We start from the raw sequence: 16,060 nt of genomic DNA on the forward strand, positions 1-16,060 counted from the left end.
CTGTGCACATTTGCAAAAGGTGGGCCTCCATCTCTTTCACCTCCAGCTTCTGACTCCTCAACATTCATTGCCATGTCAAACCAAACTGACATAGGCGCTGTGTTCCACGTGCATGGGGACACATTTGCAATTCACCTGCATCTTTGACCTTGGCACAGGACTAGGTGATTGAGGTGAAGATTAATTAGACAATTACTTTTACAAGGAATATAAACAGCCTGACTCAGCTATGTGAACAGCAGCTATGACATCCATCGCTCCTTAGGGTGGAGATTTTGTTCCTTGCATTCTGAGCAGTGGAAAGTCAATGAAAAGTGTTCTTTGAGGTAATCAGTTCTAATGGAGAAAAATAAATTAAGATACCGCTTGATATCATGACAACATTAAACAATGAAGGTGTCATTAAAGTCTCTTGAAAAACAGAACAGAGTGGAAAAATAAGGTCTCAGCACCACCACTTACTAGCTCTGGTGCTCATTTAATTATAGACTTGGAGCCTCAGTTTCCTCATCTGCTAAATGGAAAGAATTATTCATGAAAAGGAAAGAAAAATCAATACTTAATATAAGAACCAGCTGTAGTCACTTTGGTATAGCTAGGAATTCAAATCTAATAGCTCTTTATTTAGGAAAATACTTTATCAAAGTATTGAGAATCAAAGGTAAGAACTTCCAGAGTCATGGTCTGAAAAGATAAGGTTAAAAACAAGCTGAAGAAAGGAATTGCTCTGCAAACCAAAGTAAGAGAAAATTTAGGCCCAGAATAAAAGGGTGGAGAGTTGTCGGAAAGGAAGATGGAGACCTTGTTGGCAGTGAGAAGGCTGGACAAAATGGCAGCAGGTGAATAAGAAGTTCCCTGCGGTGAAAAGTGCTTAGTAGATTTCTATGAACAAGAACATCTGAATGGCAGTTAAGGTCGTTTTCTACCTGCAGTGTAATTATCTTCCATTTTCCCCCAAACTTCAAAAAAGTCTGCAATACAGAGCAATCTGATATGAATAGTGAATTGTCAGGATGAAGAAAGGCTGTCCATAGGGTGACAGTCAGGCGGGGTACAGCACTCATGAGGATCAGACAGCATCCTGCCAGCAGATGGCAGCAGGGTAGGCTGACACTGACCAGGGGGCTGCAAACTTCCCTCATAAGGGCCCCTCTGAAGCAGAACAGAACTCATCTCTCCATTCTCCACCCCAAGCTTGTCTCCCCCGGAAATACACAGAACCATTGAATGCTCCCTTCTGAACCACACAGAAGGGAGACGTGAGTCTTCATATCTGCATGTTCAAGTGAAATGTGACCCCAGAGGGTGGCAGACCCAGATGCATCAGGGTTTCAAAGCTGTCATAACTGCCTCAGAGACGCAGTGAGAACTGTATGTAATAAAATATATAAAAGTGATTGGAAAACTTTACAGTATTAATAACATACAAAGTCGGGTCCTATTAGATCTGAATTATTAGATCTCAAGTCTGTAACCCTTTTCTTCCAAGTAAATGCAAAGCCACCAGATTTGTAGTTCAGTAGGGTTCGTTAGGAGAAGGCGATGGCACCCCACTCCAGTACTCTTGCCTGGAAAATCCCGTGGACGGAGGAGCCTGGTAGGCTACAGTCCATGGGGTCGTGAAGAGTCGGATACGACTGAGCGACTTCACTTTCACTTTTCACTTTCCTGCATTAGAGAAGGACATGGCAACCCACTCCAGTGTTCTTACCTGGAGAATCCCAGGGACAGGGGAGCCTGGTGGGCTGCTGTCTATGGGATCGCACAGAGTCGGACACGACTGAAGCAACTTAGCAGCAGCAGCAGCAGGGTTCATTAGAAAGGGTTATAGTAAGTTATATCTGACAATTGTTGATTTTCAGATAACCAAATATGTAGCTTCCAAGCTTACTTTACTAATCAAATTATCAGTTGAGTGTATATTGAGAGATACCATGGAGAGATGGGTACAAAAGCAATACTAGTACATAGCCACCAAGCACAGAGATTATAATGAAGGATTAAATTAACAAAAACTTGAAGATCGAGAAAAGAATCTATCAAATCTGGGTTCCAAGTCCAACCCTAGCACAAACTAACCACAACCTTGAACAAATTATTCAGCCTCTTTGGGCTTCTTGTCCTCAACCAGAAAACAAAAATAAATAAATGAGTTCTGTCCTACCTACCTCCCTGCACTGTTAAAAGGTTAGAGTGAGTTAATACATATAAAGACCCTTTCAAAACTATGAGATACTTGGAAAAATAGGTCATCGCTGCTACAAAGTCTCTTTTGAGTGTTTTTTTTTTTTTCTGTGTATATCTGTTTGGTGTTAGGCAAACTCTACATCAGCCTGATCATGCTGCATAAAATGTCTGATCTCTTTCAAAACACTCAGAGATAAATCGTTCACCCTGCATCCTCCTGAAGGGGGTTCGGTTCTGCTCCCTTCCCATGGGCTGGAGAACAGAAGGGCAGAGAGCAGCCTGGAGGGAGTGGTGATTCAGCTCAGGATCGTATCTGATTGTTTTTGTGGGGATAAGGATGGGAAGAGAATACAAAATACCGGAAAATAGCAATTGCGGGGATTAGCATAGCTAGACTGTGGACTTTTTTTCTTTTAATTGGAAGATAAGTGCTTTACAATGCTGTGTTGGTTTCTGCCCAACAACACTGTGAATCAGCCAAAAGTAAACATATCCCCCCTCCCTCTTGAACCTCACTCCCACTCCCCACCCCATCCCACCCCTCTGGGTTGTCACAGAGCACCCAGTTGAGCTCCCGGTGTTATACAGCAACTTCCCAATACTATCTATTTTACATTTGGTAATATATCTGTCTCAAGGGTACTCTGTCAATTAGTCCCACAGTCTCCCCTCCCCTGCTGAGTCAGCACGTCTGTTCTCTGTGTCTGTGTCTCTCTACTTCCCCTGCAAATAGGTTCATCAGTACCATTTCTTTAGATTTCATACATATGCTTTAATACACAATATTCAGACCCCTTTTTATGTCTTCAATGTTTCCTTTTTGCAGATGTGTAGAATGGGTGAGTCAGAGGGAGGTCTAAGAGGGAGAGAATATATGTATACATAGAGCAAATTCACTTCATTGGGCAGAAGAAACTAGCAAAGCATTATAAAGTAATTACAGTCTGATATAAAATTTTTTAATTTAAAGTTAGAAAAAATATACTCTTTTTTTAAATTTAAATTTATTTATTTTAATTAGAGGCTAATTACTTTACAATATTGTATTGGTTTTGCCATACATCAACATGAATCCACCACGGGTATACACGTGTTCCCAATCCTGAACCCCCCTCCCACCTCCCTCCGCATACCATCCCTCTGGGTCATCCCAGTATGCCAGCCCCAAGCATCCCGTATCCTGCATCAAACCTGGACTGGCGATTCGTTTCTTATATGATATTATACATGTTTCAATGCCATTATCCCAAATCATGCCCCCCCTCCCTCTCCCACAGAGTCCAAAAGACTGTTCTATACATCTGTGACTCTTTTGCTGTCTCACATACAGGGTTATCGTTACCATCTTTCTAAATTCCATATACATGCATTAGTATACTATATTGGTGTTTTTCTTCTAGCTTACTTCACTCTGTATAATCAGCACTTTTCAGTGCACAGAGCATTCTCACTACTGCTCTGTGAAGCTTAGAGGATGCTATTAATGATCCCATTTTACAGCTGAGGAATCTGAGGCTTGGAGAGACAACAAAGGCTGCAGAATCAATATACTGTTTCCATTACTGGGCTCTCCCTCCCAGAATAAAAGGAAATGCTGCTCAAGAGAGGAACTAAGAGGAGAGGCAGAATCAAGCAAAGGGTTCATCTGAAGACTCTTCTAGAAAGAACCAAGATGAGGCTATGACCGTAGACAAGACTGCTTCAGCTTCTGAAAGCAGTGGTTAATATGACCAGAGACTTGTAAGATGGTGTCGTTTGTACCTCTGAGAAGCAGTCTTTGTATATTCATGAATGCAAAAAAGAGAAACCCTTTGTATACCCTCAAGAGGAAAAACCAAGCCTCAAAGCAAACAGATATATGTAGGGGTGGCTGGAGTACTGGGCTTTCCCAGGTACACACTCCTGGAAGTCACAAGTTTTAACTGTGATTTTTGTAACCAAGCAAGACCCTTTGGGGCCTTGTTGGAAAAGACCCCTCTCCCCTTCCTTGTCCTCTGCCTACCTTTTGTCTGTAGAAAAAGTGTGGCTTCCTGGGCCTTCCCTGAGTTCCAAAGAGTAAATATAATCAGAGAAGTGAAAAAATGCAGAGAGAAAGGAAAACAAAATAATAATAGCTTAGCCATTAAACAAAGTCAAAGCCATTTTTAGTTCTTCTTCAAGGACAATGGATACTATTCTGAGCCATGTCCTTTGAGTTGTTTTAGATACTGGAACCCCCATCAGGTAGAAGAAGTTAATTGTATGCTGCTGCCTATGTAGATTCCAGATGGGTTGGAACCAGAAGGTTGATGATGTTGACTCCCAATTACCTCACCACCAACCAATCAGAAGAATATTTGTGAGTGGATCCCACAGCCCACAACTCCCTTCCCTCACTATGTCTTTATAAACATTTCCCCGAAAGCTTTCAGGGAGTTCAGGCCTTTTAAGCACTAACTGCTCTAGGCTCCGGCTTGGTGCCCGCAGTAAATGTTGCACTTGCCCTTACCACAACCTGGTGTCAGTAGAGTGACCTTACTGCTTGTGGGCAAGCAGATCCAAGTTGTGTTTAGTAACAATCTGATGACCTTAAAAGCAGTCAAGACTTTATAGAAGAGAGCATTATTCTGAAAAAGTTATTTCAAGCCAATAAAATTAAGCAGCATCTTGGGGAAACCAGGCCTGCATGAGAGCAAGCACCCTGTGTCCAGTCTGGTAGCGGGTCCTGGCCCAAGGACACGAAAATGCTGGGACATTACTGAGAAGTGAGACACTAAGGTAAGCCAGAGGTGCCAACTGTAATTTACTGCAGTTAAACACTGCCTGTCACACTGAAGATTCATAATCCAAGATATTTAAGAAATGCATGATTGAATCAAGTCTGCCTCTCAGTGGTCATAGTACACTACTGTGCACACATTGGTACAGCCTTGTGCATGCGTGCGTGCTCAGTTTTGTCTGACTCTTTCTTTGTGACCCCATGGACTATAGCCCGTCAGGCTCCTCTGTCCATGGGGATTCTCCAGGCAAGAATACTGGAGTGGGTTGTCATTTCCTTCTCGAGGGGATCTTCCCAACCCAGGGATTGAACCCACGTCTCCTGCATTGCTGGTGGATTCTTTACCACTGAACCACCTGGGAACATCCTCAGAAAACAGCAAGTTGTTCATAGCTAGCAAATCCACTAAAGAACATAGACTTGCCCCATCGATCCTACTTCTTGGAATTTATCTTATAGACAAACCTGCAAGATGGGTACAAGATGACATGTATATAAGTTTATTCAGTGCAGTTTTGCTTATATCAAAGATTGGAAATAATTGAGTGTTTCTTAAGAGAAGACTAGTTAAATAGTTTACAGTTAAATCATTTAAATAGCTAATGACTAGTTAAATGGTTTAAACAACCAAAGAATGGAATACTGGGCAAACACTTTTTTTTTTTCTGTGTTGGGTCTTCGTTGTGGCACCCAGGGACTTCTCTAGTTGTGATGGAGGAAACAGAACAGGTTCCATCTTGAAATCAGGACTCCATCTTGGGCCTGACTGTGGACTTTCAGCTGTATATCCGGTATCTATGGAAACAACAAACCAACTGGAAAACCAGACCCCACCCCACCCCCCAGCCCATCTCCCCACCCCATCACCTCACTCCCATCCCCCACCTCACCCCCACACACACCCCGCCCCCCCCCACCCCACCATGGAAGAGCCCCAGGGCTCATACCTAGACTCTCCCTTGCCTAAAAGAATACCCTAATTGTCTGAGTAACCAAATAGAATCATAAATTCTGCTATGCTTATTGGGGTATGACCACAGGCCGATTGATAATTGTCCACTGTTTACTACCTAGGCCTAAGGCATATGAATCACAGGTTAACTTTGACCGTATCTTTCTTTTCCTTTGTTCAGACTAGTTTCAGGGAATTTGGGGAGGTGGGTTTGGGCACATGCACTTAGGGTATATAAGGTTTTCACAAAAACTGGTTGGGGTCCTTGGCTAAGAGGAGACTCTGCCTTGGGCCCACCGGTGCAATAAACTGCACTCCACTATCTGCATTGTACTTCTTACTGAGTTTGTTTTCTGGAATTCGTGGCTGCAATGGTGACTCTGGAGCTCCTGAGCACAAGGACTCAGTATTTGAGTCATGCAGGTTTAGTTGCCCCTGGTCATGTGGGATCTTGGTTCCTGGACCAGGGGTTGAATCTGTGTCCCCTGCATTAGAAGGCAGATTCTTAAGCACTGAACTGCCAGGGAAGTCCCTAGGCAACTTTTTTTTTTTTTTTTCCAGTCAAGCTTTTAATGAAAAGATTATAAAATAATAGTTTCTCATCACTGTACGTTAAGACTGCATACTCTGAAAGGATTTCTTTTAAAAAGAAGGAAAACGTGGTGCTTTCTATATACTAACATGGAAATTTTTCTCAAAAAATGAAATTAAAAAAAACTAGTGTACAAAACAGTCAGTACAGTATGTTACCTTTTCAATGTGAGAGTAAGGAAGACAGAAATCTGTATTTGTGTTTTCTTCTTTTGCTTTTCAAATCCTCCCACTCCCTCCCCACTCCTCCCCCTCACCCTACCACACCCCCACACCACACCCCCACACTACAAAACAATAAAAATGGTTACCTATTTGGGGTAGGGTGGGACGATGGGGGATGGAGGCTGGGTGAAATTTGTGGAGCAGTGTCCAACTCTTTGCAACCCTTTGGCCTGTAGCCCACCAGGCTTCTCTGTTCATGGGATTTCTGAAGCAAGAATACTGGAGTGGGTTGCCATTTCCTTCTCCAGATCTTCTCAACCCAGGGATCAAAACTGCATCTCTTATGTCTCCTGCATTGCAGGCAGATTCTTTACCTGCTGAGCCATCAGGAAAGCCCCATGGTTAGATGCCATGAAGTAGGTGGCAATGCCTTGACCATATGCATGCTGTCGGGCTCCAGAGTTTCTTCCATCCTTGTCAAGGGGAGCGCTAACCTTCTCTCCTTTCATACAACACATGGTACCATTTAAGACACAACCTTTTTTTTTGTTTTTAATGTCAGATCTAGAGGTGGAAGCATCAGTGGGTCTGGGCATGAGAACAGCATCAGTAGAGGCAGGGGAGCCCTGAAGGCTGACAGTATGAGATGCTGTGTTCTCCTGAGACCTCACGTTCTCACACATCAGAACCTTGAAAGATGCCTGCCTACCATGGTCCCAGTTTACTTCAAGGAGGCTGACAGACAGTGAGGGCTAAAAGCAAATGTAACAAATTCCTTTGTTGGGTCAGGAAGATCCCCTGGAGAAGGAAATGGCAACCCCAGTATTCTTGCCTGGGGAAATCCCATGGACAGAGGAATCTGGCGGGCTACAGTCTATGGGATGTCGAAGAGTCAGACATGACTGGAACAAATTCGTTTAGGCCACCCCATTGCTAGGGATTTGGAATATTATACTTCCAGAACATGACATTCTTTTTTGTTTTATTTGAAGTGTAGCTAACTTACAAAATTATATTACTTTCAGGTATATAACATAGCAATTCTATATTTTTATAGACTTAACCCCACACCATTATTATAAACTATTGACTATATTCCCTGTATTGTACACGAAAACCTTGTCACTTACTGATTTTATCCTAACAGTTTGTACCTCTTAATCCCCTTTCCCTATTTTGTCCCTCCCCCACCCTGCTTTCTTCTTTAACCATGAGTTTTTGCTCTGCATCTGTGAGTCTATTTCTGTTTTGTTATAATGACTCTTTTCTTTTTAAATTTTCTATATTCCACATTATGTGAAAGGATTTGTCTTTCTCTGTCTGACTTGTTTCACTAAGCATTATACCCCCTAGTCCATCCATGGATATGAATGACATTCTTAAATTATTAACTATATTAATATTAAATATAACTAAAATACCACTAATCATTGATATATACTGACAGTGATTAATATTTACATAAATAATTCCATTGAATTTGAGAGAAGCAAAAGATAGAGCATCAACGGTACCTCTGTGTTTGTGCATAAACATATACTGTAGGTATGTGAAGTTTTTAAGGCATTTTCAGAGATATTTCTCACTCTGTGACCCTCTTTGTCCCTGGGGCTTTGAGACCGTGGGTCTCAATCGGTGTTTCAGGGTGGGATTAGCTCCCAAGCAGAGCAAAATCACAATGGATGTTGTTTTGACAAGTAGTTGGAAAACCCAGCATTATTTAGAAAGAAAGTCACATCTAAGATGCTTTCAACCTATCAGGCATGAAGATGGGAAGACCCAGACAACAGAATTTCTTCAGGAGTTGTGGGAAGGAAGAGGGGTAGAGACAAGGATTGTGAAGTCTTCATTTTTGGTACACTTCTGGAAAGCACAGGTAGTCTAGAAGCATCCAGATGAGTACGGAGGAGGCAGGGAACAAGACCTGACAGCCAGTGGCAGCTCCCACAGGTACAGTGGAAGAGGCATCCAGAAGATGTCCCCTGAATGGTCTCACATGTGTCCTCCCCATAAATACGTATGTTAAGCCCTAACCTCCATGGGACACTCTTTAGAATTAGGAACTTTAAGGATGTGATTAAAGTTATTCCCAGTGTCCTTAAAGAAGAGGAAGAGACCTTAGGGAGGTACACACACAGAAAAGATGTCATATGTGGATGCAGTGAGAAGGTGGCCATCTGCAAGCCAAGAAGAAAGGTCTCACCAGAAACCAACCCTACCAGCTCCTTCATCTTGGACTTCCAGCCTCCAGAAATAAATTCCTGATATTTAAGCCACTCAGTATGAGGAATCCTGTTATGGAAGCCCAGGGTAATCAAGACACCTCCAAGCAGCCCCTCGGACCATGGTTGGATGGGCTGTCCCAGCACTAGCAGCAGGAGTTGGCTTTGTATGTCCCCCTGGTGTGACAGGTAGGGTCTGAAAGGCCCTAATTGGGGTCTTGGAAATGCTTAAAGGCCATATGGCCCAGCAGAAGGCTAGGGACCTTCAAGATAGTTTGGAACTTTGAAATTGGATGTGAAATGTGGAAGCTAATGTCTGCAGCATAAATACCAGCCCATCGGACCATCTGGACAATTTCATCAGTGCCAGGTCAGTGGTACCAGTCCCACACGTGCCAGTCCTGCCTCATTGTACAAGAACTCAGGGAGCGCCCAGAAGATGCCCTGTGTATGCAAGAGTCCCCATTTTCCCTCCACTGCTCAGGTCACCTAAGCCACACCCCTCTCCCCATCTGTCCAAGGAAGGGAAAGAAAGAAGGTGGGGAGGGGCAGAAAAGGAAAGGCAAAATTTACCCCCAAAGAAACAAAATTACCTGGAGAGTCTATTCAAACTATAGGCTCAGACTAAGACTGCCAGATTAGACTAAATTAAGTACCTTCTGGGCTACTCCCTCCCATAGGAAGGGACCTCATAGGAAAATCATGTCAGTAACAGGCAGATTAAGGAAAACACATTTTTCTGCACAGCTGAGTGTGATGAGTTGTCCATGTCTCCACTAGAGCTCTTTATGAGTACATGCATCTATGTGTGTGTCTGTGTATGCATATATTTTATATAAAACTATCTAGTGCCTTACAAGATGGGCATCTCACTCGACAGAGGGATTAAATGCTGCCTAAATTTTAGAAAAATTTTCTCCTGATTAAAAATTGCCCTGGGAAGCCTATGATAGCACTTTTCCATTTATGTCCAAAGCATTTACCATCTGGTCACATGTCTAACAAACTACAGCCCGAGGATACACTCACCCTTCCAACCAGGCAACACTGCCCCTCTCATCTCTGTGAAATCCTCCCCACCCCTTCACAGGGGAAAATCTCATTCCTTTGGGGCTATCCTGCTCGTACACTGAAGATACATGAATGGGACCCTTATCCTACTTGCGGCTTACCTTTCCCACAACACCCCACAGTACTGCTGGAAACAGACACATGATGGCTTATGAACCTGCTGCAGGTCAGTAATAACAAAAAGGAGAAATCGAACTGGGTGGTTAGATCCCCCCTTATGGCCCCCATTTTGGTTTTGCTTTTTGAAAGCAATTGCACGTATTTTACCACTGAGAAGCAATTCAAAACAAAACAGAAATGTTTTTTTAAAAAAAGACTTTTGTTTTTTAAGTTCTCAACAAGTATTTTTAGGCCCCTATGCCTAATGAATGGGGAAACAATGGAAACAGTGACAGACTTTATTTTCTTGGATTCCAAAATCACTGCAGATGGTGGTGACGGGAGTCATGAAATTTAAAGATGCTTACTCCTTGGAAGAAAAGCTATGACAAACCTAGACAGCATATTAAAAAGCAGAGATGTTCTTTTGCTAGCAAAGGTCTGTCTAGTCAAAGCTATGGTTTTTCCAGTAGTCATGTATGGATGTGAGAGTTGGACATAAAGATGGCTGAACGATGAAGAACTGATGCTTTTAAACTATGCTGTTGGACACTCAGAGTCCCTTGGATTGCAAGGACATCAAACCAATCAATTATTAAGGAAATCAACTCTGAATATTCATTGGAAGGACTGATGCTGAAGCTGAAATTCCAATACTTTGGCCACCTGATGCAAAGAGCTAACTCATTAGAAAAGATACTGATTCTGGGAAAGATTGAAGGCAGGAGGAGAAGGGGACAATAGAGGACCAGATGGTTGGATGGCGTCACTGACTCAATGGATATGAGTTTGAGCAAACTCTGGGAGATGGTGAAAGATAGGGAAGCCTGGTGTGCTGCAGTCCATGGGGTCACAAAGAGTTGGACATGACTGAGCGACTGAACAACAGCATACCTAATGGAAGGGGCTTCCCAGGTGGTGCTAGTGGTTAAGAATCCACAAGCCAATGCAAAAGACAGGAGACATAAAAGAGATGTGGTTCGATCCCTGGATCAGGAAGATCCTCCAGAGAAGGAAATGGCAACCCACTCCAGTATTCTTGCCTGGAGAATTCCATGGACAGAGGAGCCTGGCAAGCTACAGTCAATAGGGTTACAAAGAGTCAGACAGACTTAACGACTAAGCATTAGCGTGATAACTAAAGAAGGAGGCAGACAACCCCAGAACCCCAGGCACCTTTGGCAGGATCTGCCCTGGCTCTAACCTCAGGAGGACACCTGTGTTCATCCAAAGAGGTCAGGTACCAGGAAACACAGTGGAAAATTCACAAGGTGCTGGAAACTAGAGAGAGGTGCTAGGGTGGGAACCAAGTGGGAGGGTCAAAGACAGAAGACATAAATAGGAGAAAGAGGATGATGGAGAGGGGGGAAAAAATGAGTTTCTGAAAAGCAAGGGAAAATAAGGGTGGTGTGGGGAGGGGGAGGTTGCAAAGCAGGTCAAGGTGAGTTCGGGATGAATTTCACAAGCCCTGGCCTGTGGTCTTACTGCTTAGTTTTTGCCTGGATTAGTTCTTCTCCCTATGCTGGGATAGGACTTTCAGTGCTCTTACAGTCTTGGGGGACACAGAGGGTTGACCTACAGGACGAAACCTTGTTACACAAAGTAGCCTCACAGAGGACCAAGAGAGGGGCAGAGATGGTGATTTACAAGGTACCAAAAGGAGGAGCATCTTGTTAGGGCTTTCAGGGGAGACTTGAGTGGGGCTGGAGAGATGGGAACCAGAGGACACATTGCAATGCTGCCTCTCTTTCCTGACCCAGAGAGGCCATGAGGCTCTTCTCCTTGACCTCAGTCAGGCTCAGAAAACGCAGGTCCCCTGACATCCCTCTCAGAATGCTCCGACCCTGCTCTGTCAAATAAAGAAGGGACCAGTCATATATGCTACTGAAATTAAAATTTTAATAATTAAAGTTAAACCAAAAATCACCAGAGAAAGTTCTATTGGATGCGCTGATCAAAAAAAACAAAAAAACAAACCGCTTAACAGGTGATGGAGACCCCATAACTATCAGTTTGGGCTCAAAGACTATGGGGATTTTGAATTGGGAAATTATGAAAGCAATTTTAATCTGAAAAATCTCAAAGTAAACATTTTAAGTTACTGAATTATTCATCCAAAAGATTTTCCTAAGAAATATCAAGGCAAGAATTCATGTGTTAGCAAATTCAGATAGTACTTAAGATTTCCACAAAATAATAAAAGTTATTTCACTGATTTTCCTTGATTCTTTCCTACTAACATGTATGACAGATATGGGGGAAAATCATGCTCTGAGTGGTTTACAAGAATCACAAAAATAACATCCCACTCACCAGGAAAATTTTGAGAATATATGCTTTTTTGCCTCTACCCACACAGTCGCTTTATGTAGAGACTACAGTTGTTCATTTGTTAATGATTCACAGTGTTTGAGTGACCTCTGGAGTGGTCTGCAGACACCGTCCCCATTAGCAACCCTGAATGTTTTGATAGCTATCTGTGTGGGTTCATGCTTAAAGCAGGCAGGGCCATCCTTTGACCCTAAATAAAGGCCTAAAATGTACCTGTCATATTTTGCATACATAAATCAGCCAAAAAGATTTCAAAACTTCCACCTGGGTGTTGGCAAATATGTCATGGAGATTGATGAATGATCACATGATGGTTTGGAAAGCCACCTGCAACTCATCAGAAGCCTCGGAAACCAGCTCTTCAAAGAACAACCCAGTTGATCTCAGATCAAAGAGGAAAAGCAGAGGAAAAAATCCAGACAAATCTTTCACTCCATTGTCTACTGACTTCCTTAAAAAAAAAAAAAAATTACCCAACGACATCGTGGCAATGTATTATGTCCTCAGTCTCTTCACAGACTCTCTTTTAGTCCTCCAATCATTCCATCTATGACTCGTGTGTGTTTCTTCCATGAACGGAATGACTTATCTTTTTAAATATGATTCTTTCCCCTTGTCACAAAGATACAGAACAACGATTGATTCTGAACTCTGGCGTCTGGGTTGGACAGTTCTTTTTTTGTTGTTATTGTAGTTCCCCAGAAGAGGAAAAAAATCCAATGGGGAAAAAAACCAAAATGAAGACTTCATTTGGATTTTCTTACAGGATAATGATTCTTATGACTGGTTAACACTTATTAATTGTTTACCATGTGCTAGCACTGGGCTTAGCACATTCTTGTATGTTCCTGCTGCTGCTAAGTCGCTTCAGTCATGTCCGACTCTGTGCTACCCTATAGACCATAGCCCGCCAGGCTCCTCTGTCCATGGGATTCTCCAGGCAAGATTACTGGAGTGGGCTGCTGTGCCCTCCTCCAGGGGAATCTTCCTGACCCAGAGATTGAACGTGGGTCTCTTACATCTCCTGCATTGGCAGGCAGGTTTTTTACCACTAGCGCCACCTGGGAAGCCCTGTGTGTTCCTATCTAATCTTAATAACAACACCTTGAGGAGATGCCACTGGAGAAGGGGGAGACTGAGTCTCAGAGGGATGAAATATCCAAAGTCAGACAAGGGGTAGAGCTAAGATTCAAAGCAGGTTTATTGGATGCCAGACCTGGAATGATGTCGGTGAAGTTGAAAATTACTCTTCCAGAGAAGAGGAGAAGGCAGAGGATAAACAGAATGTAAACCAAGCTGGATATTCCCAAGGAGGAGATGAGAGTATGGCTGGCAAGGGGACTGGAGAACTGAGACCAGCAACATTTACACGTCTGCAAGGATAATGCCCATCATAGCTTCATGAATTTTCCTAACATTACATAATTTATCAAGTAGTTCATCTTTTTATTCACACTTTGCTGTTTCCCTGTGGCATAAAAAAATCAATAGGGACTCTGTACTGTTTGGAAGGCAACAGATGGGAGATAAAGAAAAATGCTGCCCTTCTCTGCTGGGATTTCATAAAGGAGGATAGCCTTGTGCCAGGATCTACAAGAGAAAAGAGGAATGGACCTCCCAGAAAGGCCTGAGGGGACAGGGGAGCTCGTAAATCCTCATGATCCATCTCTGGGCAGAGAGGGTTTGCCATAGTGTCCAGCAGCATCTTTTTCTTTTTTTTTTACTACAAGTATTGTGTAATAGCAAAACATAGAAAATATCTTTTTTTAATTTAAATTTATTTATTTTAATTGGAGGCTAATTACTTTACAATATCGTATTGGTTTTGCCATACCTCAACATGAATCTGCCACGGGTGTACACGTGTTCCCCATCCTGAACCCCTCTCCCACCTCCCTCCCCATACCATCCCTCTGGATCATCCCAGTGCACCAGCCCCAAGCATCCTGTATCCTGCATCGAACCTGGACTGGCAATTCATTTCATATATGATATTATACATGTTTCAATGCCATTCTCCCAAATCATGCCACCCTCTCCCTCTCCCACAGAGTCCAAAAGACTGTTCTATACATCTGTGTCTCTTTTGCTGTCTCGCATACAGGGTTATAGTTACCATCTTTCTAAATTCCATATATATGCGTTAGTATACTGTATTAGTGTTTTTCTTTCTGGCTTACTTCACTCTGTATAATAGGCTCCAGTTTCATCCACCTCATTAGAACTGATTCAAATGTATTCTTAAACATCTAATAAAATATGGTTCTTCCATACAATAGAATACTATAAAATTGTTAAAGCAAGTGAGATAGATTTACATGCATTGATATAAAACATCTCCAAGATGTACTGTTTAGTGAAAAAACAAGGTATAGATGCTTTTCTGTAATGTGGTATGGTTCGTTAACTAATACAATTATGTAAAGTTTAAAAAGAAAAGAAAATAGAAATATGCACATATAATAAAGTGGCTTTCACCCAATTCTCTTGGGGGAAAATCTCAAGCTAGTATGGTCCAGTGTCAGTCAAATCACATACTAGGGTAAAAGTGCCCTTCTACATCACTCTGCCCTGACAGATTCTAGAAACACTCATTCGCTTTCAGCTCTGTGGGTTTACTAGGGTCTTGAGTCTTGAAAGGGGGCTTATCCAAATTTTTTTTTTAAAGTCGCTCAGTAGTGTCTGACTCTTTGTGACCCCATGGACTATCCAGTCCATGGAATTCTCCAGGGCAGAATACTGGAGTGGGTACCTTTCCCTTCTCCAGGGGATCTTCCCAACCCAGGGATCAAACCCAGGTCTTCTGCATTGCAGGAAGATTCTTTACCAGCTAAGCCACAAGGGAAGACCAAGAATACTATATTGGGTAGTCTATCCCTTCTCCGGAGAAGGCAATGGCACCCCACTCCAGTACTCTTGCCTGGAGAATCCCATGGATGGAGGAGCCTGGTAGGCTGCAGTCCATGGGGTCGCTAGAAGTCAGACACGACTAAGCAACTTCACTTTCACTTTCACTTTCATGCACTGGAGAAGGAAATGGCAGCCCACTCCAGTGTTTTTGCCTGGAGAGTCCCAGGGATGGGGGAGCCTGGTGGGCTGCCGTCTATGGGGTCGCACAGAGTCGGACACGACTGAAGTGACTTAGCATCCCTTCTCCAGGGGATCTTCCCAACCCAGGAATCGAACTGGGGTCTCCTGCATTGCAGGCAGATTCTTTTCCAACTGAGCTATCAGGGAAGCCCTTATCCAAATTAGATAGGTTAGTGCTGAAGTCTCAGAGTTCAGTCTTTTAGATCAAGTTTACTTTGGTTGGTGGCTTAATTTCGGGTGCCTGGGATGCCATTATGAAGGATTTCCATTTAGTCTAAACTGTACTCCCTATGAGAATGAAAATGTAATAGGTAAAGTCATAAGATTTTAGGCCAGGAATAGTCAAAAGACTCTCTGATAAGCAGTATGTGCATGGATAGAAAAATAGGGAATAGAACCATCCTAGGAACAAATGTTGGCTCCCTCATGTACCCAGTGTGTGATTTAGGACAAGTTATTTAGACTTTCAGGACTTCAGAGCTCTCTCTCATCTGTAACTGGAAATTCTATCCATACTTCATTTTATAATGACAATCAATGATCTAACATATTGAAAATATCTGGTTCATAGTAGATGCTCTTATTGTTTTGGAA

The 16,060-nt window shown here is 42.8% G+C and overlaps 1 non-coding gene across 1 annotated transcript; it reads right to left on the reverse strand.

Annotated features, from left to right (window-relative positions):
• Positions 1-7,043: 7,043 nt before the first annotated feature.
• On the reverse strand, positions 7,044-7,169 carry LOC138985048 (U6atac minor spliceosomal RNA). The gene has a single exon (XR_011462285.1). It is a non-coding gene; the product is annotated as a U6atac minor spliceosomal RNA (small nuclear RNA).
• Positions 7,170-16,060: the final 8,891 nt, after the last annotated feature.

Source organism: Bos mutus, chromosome 2, assembly GCF_027580195.1.
Source record: "Bos mutus isolate GX-2022 chromosome 2, NWIPB_WYAK_1.1, whole genome shotgun sequence".
NCBI lineage: Eukaryota > Metazoa > Chordata > Mammalia > Artiodactyla > Bovidae > Bos > Bos mutus.